A 12,136-nucleotide genomic window follows, 5' to 3' on the forward strand; every position below is an offset into this window, starting at 1 on the left:
GTATAACACAATAGTGGTTTTGGAAAACTGGTTCATATATCCTAAAGTCAATAGCGAATGTGGCTCTGTAGATATTTATTTAGCCGTTCATGAATTGAAGACCTATTTCAGCCAGTTAACCAAGTTGTTGTTGTCTTAGCTAGCCGTGTTAATGACGAGCTAACGAGCACCGTTGGTCTCTGCACTACAATGTCACGCTAGTTATTACCAGCAGGTGATTTACTAGCAGGTGACTTGTTGAAATATTAAGTGAATGTTTATTTTCTTACTACCTTAAAAGGTTTATTAAAAGGGTTGTACTTGTGCTCTGTATTTATGGATTAATATCACTTCACATTGAGGGTTTGAATCAATAACGTTACTGTTGTTACTATCTAACAGATATCTTGTGTCCTACCTAACCATGTGTCACTACTGTTGTTCCTATCTAACATATATCTTGTGTCCTACCTAACCATGTATCACTACTGTTGTTCCTATCTAACATATATCTTGTGTCCTACCTAACCATGTGTCACTACTGTTGTTCCTATCTAGCAGATATCTTGTGTCCTACCTAACCAGTGAACTTGTGGCTGTGACTGTCCTGCAGATAAAAACTGAGTCAACCTGAAGTGTGGATGTCCGTGTGCCTTTCTTCTGGGGGGCGATGTGAAGTTGGTTCCACCAGGTGTCTGTACTATATAAACACTGCTAATCCAACAATAGTGCTAGGTGTCTGTACTATATAAACACTGCTAATCCAACAATAGTGCTAGGTGTCTGTACTATATAAACACTGCTAATACAACAATAGTGTCTGTACTATATAAACACTGCTAATACAACAATAGTGCTAGGTGCCTGTACTATATAAACACTGCTAATACAACAATAGTGTCTGTACTATATAAACAATGCTAATCTAACAATACTGCTAGGTGCCTGTACTATATAAACACTGCTAATCCAACAATAGTGCTATGTGTCTGTACTATATAAACACTGCTAATACAACAATAGCGCTAGGTGTCTGTACTATATAAACACTGCTAATCCAACAATAGTGCTAGGTGTCTGTACTATATAAACACTGCTAATACAACAATAGTGTCTGTACTATATAAACACTGCTAATACAACAATAGCGCTAGGTATCTGTACTATATAAACAATGCTAATCTAACAATACTGCTAGGTGCCTGTACTATATAAACACTGCTAATCCAACAATAGTGCTATGTGTCTGTACTATATAAACACTGCTAATACAACAATAGTGCTAGGTGTCTGTACTATATAAACACTGCTAATCTAACAATAGTGCTAGGTGTCTGTACTATATAAACACTGCTAATACAACAATACTGCTAGGTGTCTGTACTATATAAACACTGCTAATACAACAATACTGCTAGGTGTCTGTACTACAGGTTCACACTTTAATTAAAATCTACATTTCTTAGATTCTTCCCAAAACTCAAACGTGGTCTCCTGATGTGGTTTAAGCATTGTTATATACATTGTTATATACTATTATATACTTGTATTGTTTTTCTGTTTAAAAAAGTCTGACTTTGAGAACGAAAACCTGAAATAAAAATGAGATCAATTCTGAAACCTGTTTCTTCGTCAGTTTCTCTGTTTCGATAATAGTAATGCCATTATCCTACTGAACAGTACAGCTTGGGTTGGTCTACTATTATCCTACTGAACAGTACAGCTTGGGTTGGTCTACTATTATCCTACTGAACAGTACAGCTTGGGTTGGTCTATTATTCTACTGAACAGTACAACTTGGGTTGGTCTACTATTATCCTAATGAACAGTCCAGCTTGGGTTGGTCTACTATTATCCTACTGAACAGTACAGCTTGGGTTGGTCTACTATTATCCTACTGAACAGTACAGCTTGGGTTGGTCTACTATTATCCTACTGAACAGTACAGCTTGGGTTGGTCTACTATTACCCTACTGAACAGTACCACTTGGGTTGGTCTACTATTATCCTACTGAACAGTACAGCTTGGTTTGGTCTACTATTATCCTACTGAACAGTACAGCTTGGGTTGATCTACTATTATCCTACTGAACAGTACAGCTTGTGTTGGTCTGACTGTGAAAGACCAATATGGGGATGTATAGTTTTAGGTCATTCAGAGTGTATGTCACTGTTTCTCATATAATCTTTCACACAGGGTGCCTTTCCTTCTCTGGGCCGTTTGGAAAATGTTTTACTAAATTAGAGTACTGTATACCCACTTCTCCAGGCACCACGACACCACTGACCTACACAACAGCTTTCAACATACCAGTATTCAGTTTGGAAAATGTTTTGCTAAATTAGAGTACTGAATACCCACTTCTCCAGGCACCACTACACCACTGACCTACACAACAGCTTTCAACATACCAGTATTCAGTTTGGAACTTTCTAAAGAAATGCTGGTATAAATTATACAATATTAAAATATTAAATTATCCATTTATTTGTTTCAAAAGTGGTTGCAATGCTGTGAAAAACAGTTGTATTTGACTACAGTGCTAAAATAATCGATATTGTAAAATTTGAGCTTGTCCTTGCAAGGGGACTCTTATTTAGAGTAAAATATATATATATCTATATATATTTTTATTGATTTATTTTTTATTATTAATATTTTTATTTCGAAATATATAATATGCTGTTGTGCTGCCAGCATATTATCCTGCTGCTAGCAGAACGGTAATATAGGAGCTGTCAGCATATTATCCTGCTGCTAGCAGAACAGTAATATAGGAGCTGTCAGCATATTATCCTGCTGCCAGCAGAACGGTAATATAGGAGCTGTCAGCATATTATCCTGCTGCCAGCAGAACGGTAATATAGGAGCTGTCAGCATATTATCCTGCTGCCAGCAGAACGGTAATATAGGAGCTGTCAGCATATTATCCTGCTGCTAGCAGAACGGTAATATAGGAGCTGTCAGCATATTATCCTGCTGCTAGCAGAACAGTAATATAGGAGCTGTCAGCATATTATCCTGCTGCTAGCAGAACGGTAATATAGGAGCTGTCAGCATATTATCCTGCTGCTAGCAGAACAGTAATATAGGAGCTGTCAGCATATTATCCTGCTGCTAGCAGAACGGTAATATAGGAGCTGTCAGCATATTATCCTGCTGCTAGCCGAACGGTAATATAGGAGCTGTCAGCATATTATCCTGCTGCTAGCAGAACGGTAATATAGGAGCTGTCAGCATATTATCCTGCTGCTAGCAGAACGGTAATATAGGAGCTGTCAGCATATTATCCTGCTGCTAGCAGAACGGTAATATAGGAGCTGTCAGCATATTATCCTGCTGCTAGCAGAACGGTAATATAGGAGCTGTCAGCATATTATCCTGCTGCTAGCAGAACGGTAATATAGGAGCTGTCAGCATATTATCCTGCTGCTAGCAGAACGGTAATATAGGAGCTGTCAGCATATTATCCTGCTGCTAGCAGAACGGTAATATAGGAGCTGTCAGCATATTATCCTGCTGCTAGCCGAACGGTAATATAGGCGTTTCATTTGGAATATTTGTACGGTGTGCTGCGAGGTACAAAATGCACAGAAATATAGAGAGAAGGATTATATTACGTTCTTTCCACCAGGGGGCGACAAACGCCAGTTAATATTCCAGAATAGAGCACCACAGAATGTATAGGCTACCTTTGACAAATGTCAATTTGGAGATCCTCGGGCCTGGGTCAGGTGTGTGTCCTAAATGTCTTTCCTGCTTCCCGAAGTGTGCACTCGTTCACCACACCCCATAACGTGTAAAAGCATTGGATTGTTGTAGTAGGCATAGGTTATAAAATTAGTTTCCAGACTGTATCTCTCCAGGGTTGGTGGGTGAATGTATCTCTCCAGGGTTGGTGTGTGACTGTATCTCTCCAGGGTTGGTGGGTGACTGTATCTCTCCAGGGTTGGTGGGTGACTGTATCTCTCCAGGGTTGGTGGGTGACTGTATCTCTCCAGGGTTGGTGTGTGACTGTATCTCTCCAGGGTTGGTGGGTGACTGTATCTCTCCAGGGTTGGTGGGTGACTGTATCTCTCCAGGGTTGGTGGGTGACTGTATCTCTCCAGGGTTGGTGGGTGACTGTATCTCACTGCTGGACCCTGACCAGACATGGAGTAGTTGGCTCTGCATTTACATTCACAGCACACACACCCATCACCGTCAATCACCACACACACCGACAACACTAGAGCACAGTCTATTTGGAGGCTAAATAACTAAATTGATGTCTTATATTTTCTCTTTCTGTTTGTTTGTTATTGTGTGTGTGAGAGAAAGACAGAGAGACAGAGACAGACAAAGAGAGCGAGAAAGAGGGAGGGAGGGAGGTAGCCTTGTTGAGTGAGTGAAGATTAATGTCGCGCTTTTCCCGTGCACGCACCTGCCTTGGGACTAGACTCCACCGGAGCTGCCTCACATTTGAACTGGAAAACCTTGCGCGTGTCGGTGTATCTGGATTAACGGAATGGATTAGAGATCTAAGAACGCCCCTTTCCCATGTCGGAGGTGAGTGTTTATTTTTCTTTACCCTGTTTCGGTTTGTGGTGGAAATGGAAATTCCGTGTCGTCAAAAGACGGTTGGGAGTCGGGATGGCCCGCCCTGAGCGCAAAACACCGGATTAGACAGGGGTTAACGGTAACCGGTAAGAGAGGTCGGAATGAACCACGAACTGATCAGTCGAGGGACAGAAATTAGTTTAGAATATTAGGCTCTAAAAGTAGCCTAGTGTGCATATTATTTTACAGCCTAACATACCGTGAAACGTATTCAGTCAGTGTGACGACAAAATAGTCATTCAGGGCTGGGTCATATAATAAACACGAAATGACTGGTCTGCTAGCCTATTTCCATGTCCCAAACGCGTTTCTTTTAAGTTTGTAAACAAATGAATAAAGACATTATCCAGTTGTCACACCAGTAGGCCAGGCTAGCCTCAGAACAGCCTAAATTCGCCCGGGCATGGACTCGAAAGCGTTCCACAGGGATGCTGGCCCATGTTGACTACGATGCTTCCCACAGTTGTCAAGTTGACTGGATGTCCTATGCGTGGTCCATTGTGGTACACACGGAAACAGTTGAGTGTGAAAAACCCAGCAGTGTTGCAGGTCTTGAAACAAACCGGTGCGCCTGACACCTACTACCATACGCTGTTCAAAGTCACTTACATTTCATGTCTTGCCCATCCACACTCTGAATGCCTACATACATAATCCATGTCTCAATTGTCTCAAGGTTTACAAAACCTTCTTTAACCCGTCTCCTCCCATTCATCTACAATGATTGAAGTGGAAGTGACATCAATAAGGGATCATAGCTTTCACCTGGATTCACCTGGTCAGTATAAGTCACGGAAAGAGCAGGCGTTCTTAATGTTTTGTACACTCAGTGTATAGCCTAACTACAGGATACATGAAACAAACAAAGCTACAATGTTTTTTCCGTCGTGCCTCGCTAGTCAACAGACTACTCCTGCCCCGCTGCAACAATTCAGGAAGGCGTCGCCGGAATCCAATTTTTAGAAGTTGTCACTCCCGAAAATCACGTGACTACACATCTTTGTCTATGTGAAGCCTGCCTGCCTGCCTGCCTGTCTGTCTGTTTCAGTGTGTGTGTGTGTGTGTGTGTGTGTGTGTGTGTCTGTTTCTTTCAGTGTGTGTGTGTGTGTGTGTGTGTGTGTGTGTGTGTGTAGTCTTTTGGTTAGCGACAGAACAGACCAGAGGTGTAGTAAAAAACAAAAACATGGCACACTATTCACTACTTAGTGCCCTATATCTGACCACAGCTCTATGAATCCTGTTCAGAAGTAGTGCCCTATATAGGGTGCCATTTGGGAGGTAGCCAGTGACTCAGTATGTTCCTATACAAAAAATTATTTAACAATTCATGACTGATAGTTTATTGTAGCTTTTAGTGGGAAATCACATTTCCCAGCCATCCCCACAGCAGGGCTGTAGAATACACACACCAACACAGTCATGAAGAGGGCACGACACCACCTCTCCCCCCTCAGGAGGCTGAAAAGATCTGTCATGGTCCTCACACACCAACACAGTCATGAAGAGGGCACGACACCACCTCTCCCCCCTCAGGAGGCTGAAAAGATCTGTCATGGTCCTCACACACCAACACAGTCATGAAGAGGGCACGACACCACCTCTCCCCCCTCAGGAGGCTGAAAAGATCTGTCATGGTCCTCACACACCAACACAGTCATGAAGTGGGCACGACACCACCTCTCCCCCCTCAGGAGGCTGAAAAGATCTGTCATGGTCCTCACACACCAACACAGTCATGAAGAGGGCACGACACCACCTCTCCCCCCTCAGGAGGCTGAAAAGATCTGTCATGGTTCTCACACACCAACACAGTCATGAAGAGGGCACGACACCACCTCTCCCCCCTCAGGAGGCTGAAAAGATTTGACATGGGCCCTCAGATCCTCAAAGTTCTACAGCTGCACCATTGAGAGCATTTTGATTGGCTGCATCACCGCCTGGTACGGCAACTGCTTATCATCCGAGTGCAAGGCCCTACAGAGGCTAGTGCGTACGGCCCAGTACATCACTGGGGCCAAGCTCCCTGCCGTCCAGGACCTCTGTACCAGGTGGTGTCAGTGGAAAGCCCTAAACATGGTCAAAGACTCCAGCCACCCAAGTTATAGACTGTTGTCTCTGCTACCGCACGGAAAGTGGTACCGATGCACCAAGTAGGGGCGTGGATAAAAAAAACAGTCAGTATCTGGTGTGACCACCATTTCCCTCAGGCAGCACAACACATCTCCTTCACATAGAGTTAATCAGGCTGTTGGTTGTAGCCTGTGGAATGCTGTCCCACTCCTCTTCAATGGCTGTGTGACAACACATCTCCTTCACATAGAGTTAATCAGGCTGTTGGTTGTAGCCTGTGGAATGCTGTCCCACTCCTCTTCAATGGCTGTGTGAAGTCCCTGGATATTGGCTGGAACTGGAACACGATGTCGTACACGTCGATCCAGAGCATCCCAAACATGCTCAATGGGTGACATGTCTGGTGAGTGTGCAGCCCATGGAAGAACTGGGACGTTTTCAGCTTCCAGGTATTGTGTACAGATCCTTACGACATGGGTCTGTGCGTTATCATGCTGCAACATGAGGTGATGGCGGCGGATGACTGGCACGACAATGGGCCTCAGGATGTTGTCATGGTGTCTCTGTGCATTCAAATTGCCATCGATAAAATGCAATTGTATTCATTGTCTGTAGTTTATGCCTGCCCATACCATAACCCCACCGCCACCACGGGGAACTCTATATATTAGTGCCCCCCGCTCACCCACACAAGACCATACAGGCGTCTGCCATCTGCCTGGAACAGTTGAAACCGGGTTTCACACTTCTCCAGCGTGCCAGTGGCCATCGAAGGGGATCATTTTCCCACTGAAGTTGGTTCTTTGTTTGTGCAAAGCCATAGTTTTATTCTTTGTCCGGGTGGCTGGTCTCAAACGATCCCAGAGAGGAAGAAGCCGGATGAGGAGGTCCTGGGCTGGCATGGTTACACTTGGTCTGCTGTTGTGAGGCAGGTTGTTAGTTAGTTGTTCGTTTCGGTGTGTGTTTACTTTCTGTGTGTGTGTGTTTTTCATTTTTTCATTGGAAGAAGCCAAAAACAAACGCATATACAAAAACACAGGGATGTAATCCAAACAAAAGTTAAACCTCTAATAAATACACGGGACGAGACCCGTAATAACAACACACGAGACCCGTAATAACAACACACAGGACCCGTAATAACAACACACGGGCGGGACGAGACCCGTAATAACAACACACGGGACGGGACCCGTAATAACAACACACGAGACCCGTAATAACAACACACAGGACCCGTAATAACAACACACGGGACGAGACCCGTAATAACAACACACGGGACCCGTAATAACAACACACAGGACCCGTAATAACAACACACGGGACGAGACCTGTAATAACAACACACGGGACGAGAGCCGTAATAACAACACACGGGACCCGTAATAACAACACACGGGACCCGTAATAATAACACACGGGACGAGACCCGTAATAACAACACACGGGACGAGACCCGTAATAACAACACACGGGACGAGACCCGTAATAACAACACATGAGACCCGTAATAACAACACACGAGACCCGTAATAACAACACACGGGACGGGACCCGTAATAACACACGGGACGAGACCCGTAATATCAACACACGGGACCCGTAATAACAACACACGGGACGAGACCCGTGATAACAACACACGAGATGAGACCCGTAATAACAACACATGAGACCCGTAATAACAACACACGGGATCCGTAATAACAATACACGGGACCCGTAATAACAACACACGGGACTCGTAATAACAACACACGGGATGAGACCCGTAATAACAACACACGGGACCCGTAATAACAACACACGGGACCGTAATAACAACACACGGGACGAGACCCGTAATAACAACACACGGGACCCGTAATAACAACACACAGGACCCGTAATAACAACACACGGGACGAGACCCGTAATAACAACACACGGGACGAGAGCCGTAATAACAACACACGGGACCCGTAATAACAACACATAGGACCCGTAATAACAACACACGGGACGAGACCCGTAATAACAACACACGGGACCCGTAATAGCAACACACGGGACGAGACCCGTAATAACAATACACGGGACCCGTAATAACAACACACGGGACCCGTAATAACAACACACGGGACGGGACCCGTAATAACAACACACGGGACGAGACCCGTAATAACAACACACGGGACCCGTAATAACAACACACGGGACCCGTAATAACAACACACGGGACCCGTAATAACAACACACGGGACCCGTAATAACAACACACGGGACCCGTAATAACAACACACAGGACCAGTAATAACAACACACGAGACCTGTAATAACAACACACGGGACCCGTAATAACAACACACGGGACCCGTAATAACAACACACGGGACGGGACCCGTAATAACAACACACGAGCCCCGTAATAACAACACACGGGACTGGACCCGTAATAACAACACACGAGACCCGTAATAACAACACACGAGACGAGACCCGTAATAACAACACACGGGACGAGACCCGTAATAACAACACACGGGACGAGACCCGTAATAACAATACACAGGACGAGACCCGTAATAACAACACACGGGACGAGACCCGTAATAACAACACACGGGACGAGACCCGTAATAACAACACATGGGACGAGACCCGTAATAACAATAGACAGAACGAGACCCGTAATAACAACACACGGGACGAGACCCGTAATAACAACACACGGGACCCGTAATAACAACACACGAGACCTGTAATAACAACACACGGGACCCGTAATAACAACACACGGGACCCGTAATAACAACACACGGGACGGGACCCGTAATAACAACACACGAGCCCCGTAATAACAACACACGGGACTGGACCCGTAATAACAACACACGAGACCCGTAATAACAACACACGAGACGAGACCCGTAATAACAACACACGGGACGAGACCCGTAATAACAACACACGGGACGAGACCCGTAATAACAATACACAGGACGAGACCCGTAATAACAACACACGGGACGAGACCCGTAATAACAACACACGGGACGAGACCCGTAATAACAACACACGGGACGAGACCCGTAATAACAATAGACAGAACGAGACCCGTAATAACAACACACGGGACGAGACCCGTAATAACAACACACGGGACCCGTAATAACAACACACGGGACGAGACCCGTAATAACAACACACGGGACGAGACCCGTAATAACAGCAACACTACCGGGGCAATCCGTGACATCACAACAAGAGAGACACCACAACACGACATAAAGAGAGACCTAAGACAACAACACCACATAACAGCAACATGGTAGCAGCACAACATGGTAGCAACACAACACGACAGCAACATGGTAGCAACACAACATGGCAGTATCACAACATGGCAGTAGCACAACATGGCAGTAGCACAACATGGTAGCAGCACAACATGGCAGTATCACAACATGGCAGTAGCACAACATGGTAGCAGCACAACATGGTAGCAACACAACATGACAGCAACATGGTAGCAACACAACATGGCAGTAGCAGAACATGGTAGCAAAACAACATGACAACAACATGGTAGCAACACAACATGGCAGTAGCACAACATGGTAGCAGCACAACATGACAAGAACATGGTAGCAGCACCACATAATAACAACATGGTAGCAACACAACATGACAACATGGTAGCAGCACAACATGACAACAACATGGTAGCAGCACAACATGACAACAACATGGTAGCAGCACAACATGGCAGTAGCACAACATGGTAGCAGCACAACATGACAAGAACATGGTAGCAGCACAACATGGCAGTAGCACAACATGGCAGTAGCACAACATGGTAGCAGCACAACATGGCAGTAGCACAACATGGTAGCAGCACAACATGGTAGTAGCACAACATGGTAGTAGCACAACATGGCAGTAGCACAACATGGCAGTAGCACAACATGGTAGTAGCACAACATGGCAGTAGCACAACATGGCAGTAGCACAACATGGTAGTAGCACAACATGGCAGTAGCACAACATGGCAGTAGCACAACATGGCAGTAGCACAACATGGTAGTAGCACAACATGGCAGTAGCACAACATGGTAGTAGCACAACATGGCAGTAGCACAACATGGCAGTAGCACAACATGGCAGTAGCACAACATGGCAGTAGCACAACATGGCAGTAGCACAACATGGCAGTAGCACAACATGGTAGTAGCACAACATGGCAGTAGCACAACATGGCAGTAGCACAACATGGTAGTAGCACAACATGGCAGTAGCACAACATGGTAGTAGCACAACATGGCAGTAGCACAAAATGGCAGTAGCACAACATGGTAGTAGCACAACATGGCAGTAGCACAACATGGTAGTAGCACAACATGGTAGTAGCACAACATGACAACATGGCAGTAGCACAACATGGTAGTAGCACAACATGACAACATGGCAGTAGCACAACATGGTAGTAGCACAACATGACAACATGGCAGTAGCACAACATGGTAGTAGCACAACATGACACGAACATGGTAGCAGCACAACATGGTAGTAGCACAACATGACAACATGGCAGTAGCACAACATGGTAGTAGCACAACATGACAACATGGCAGTAGCACAACATGGTAGTAGCACAACATGACAACATGGCAGTAGCACAACATGGTAGTAGCACAACATGACACGAACATGGTAGCAGCACAACATGGCAGTAGCACAACATGGTAGTAGCACAACATGACAACATGGCAGTAGCACAACATGGTAGTAGCACAACATGACAACATGGCAGTAGCACAACATGGTAGTAGCACAACATGACACGAACATGGTAGCAGCACAACATGGCAGTAGCACAACATGGTAGTAGCACAACATGGCAGTAGCACAACATGGTAGTAGCACAACATGACAACATGGTAGCAGCACCAAACAGGGTACAAAGGGACAGAAGGTAGAGACAACAATATATCACGTGAAGCAGCCACAAATGTCAGTAAGAGTGCCCATGATTGAGTCTTTGAATGAGGAGATGGAGATAAAACTGTCCAGTTTAAGTGTTTGTTGCAGCTCGTTCCAGTCACTAACTGTAGCGAACTGAAAAGAGGAGCGACCCAGGGATGTGTGTGCTTTGGGGACCTTTAACAGAATGTGACTGGCAGAACGGGTGTTGTATGTGGAGGATGAGGGCTGCAGTAGATATCTCAGATAGGGGGGAGTGAGGCCTAAGAGGGTTTTATAAATAAGCATCAACCAGTGTGTGTGCATGTGTGCACGTGTGTGTACGGTGTGTGTGTGTACAGTGTGTGTGTGTGTGTGCGGTGTGTGTGTGTGTACGGTGTGTGTGTGTGTGTGTGTGCGGTGTGTGTGTGTGTGTGTACGGTGTGTGTGTGTACGCTGTGTGTGTGTGTGTGTGTATGGTGTGTGTGTGTACAGTGTGTGTGTGTGTGTGTGTGTACGGTGTGTCTGTGTGTGTACGGTGTG

At 45.2% G+C, this 12,136-nt stretch overlaps 1 long non-coding RNA gene across 1 annotated transcript in view; it reads left to right on the top strand.

The window, feature by feature from the left end:
* Positions 1-4,346: 4,346 nt before the first annotated feature.
* LOC118941408 overlaps positions 4,347-12,136 on the top strand; it is a 33,069-nt gene continuing 25,279 nt past the window's right edge. The window contains exon 1 of the long non-coding RNA XR_005037626.1: positions 4,347-4,528. This is a non-coding gene — a long non-coding RNA (uncharacterized LOC118941408). The remainder of the gene's footprint in view (positions 4,529-12,136) is intronic.

Source organism: Oncorhynchus mykiss, chromosome 19, assembly GCF_013265735.2.
Source record: "Oncorhynchus mykiss isolate Arlee chromosome 19, USDA_OmykA_1.1, whole genome shotgun sequence".
Lineage (NCBI taxonomy): Eukaryota > Metazoa > Chordata > Actinopteri > Salmoniformes > Salmonidae > Oncorhynchus > Oncorhynchus mykiss.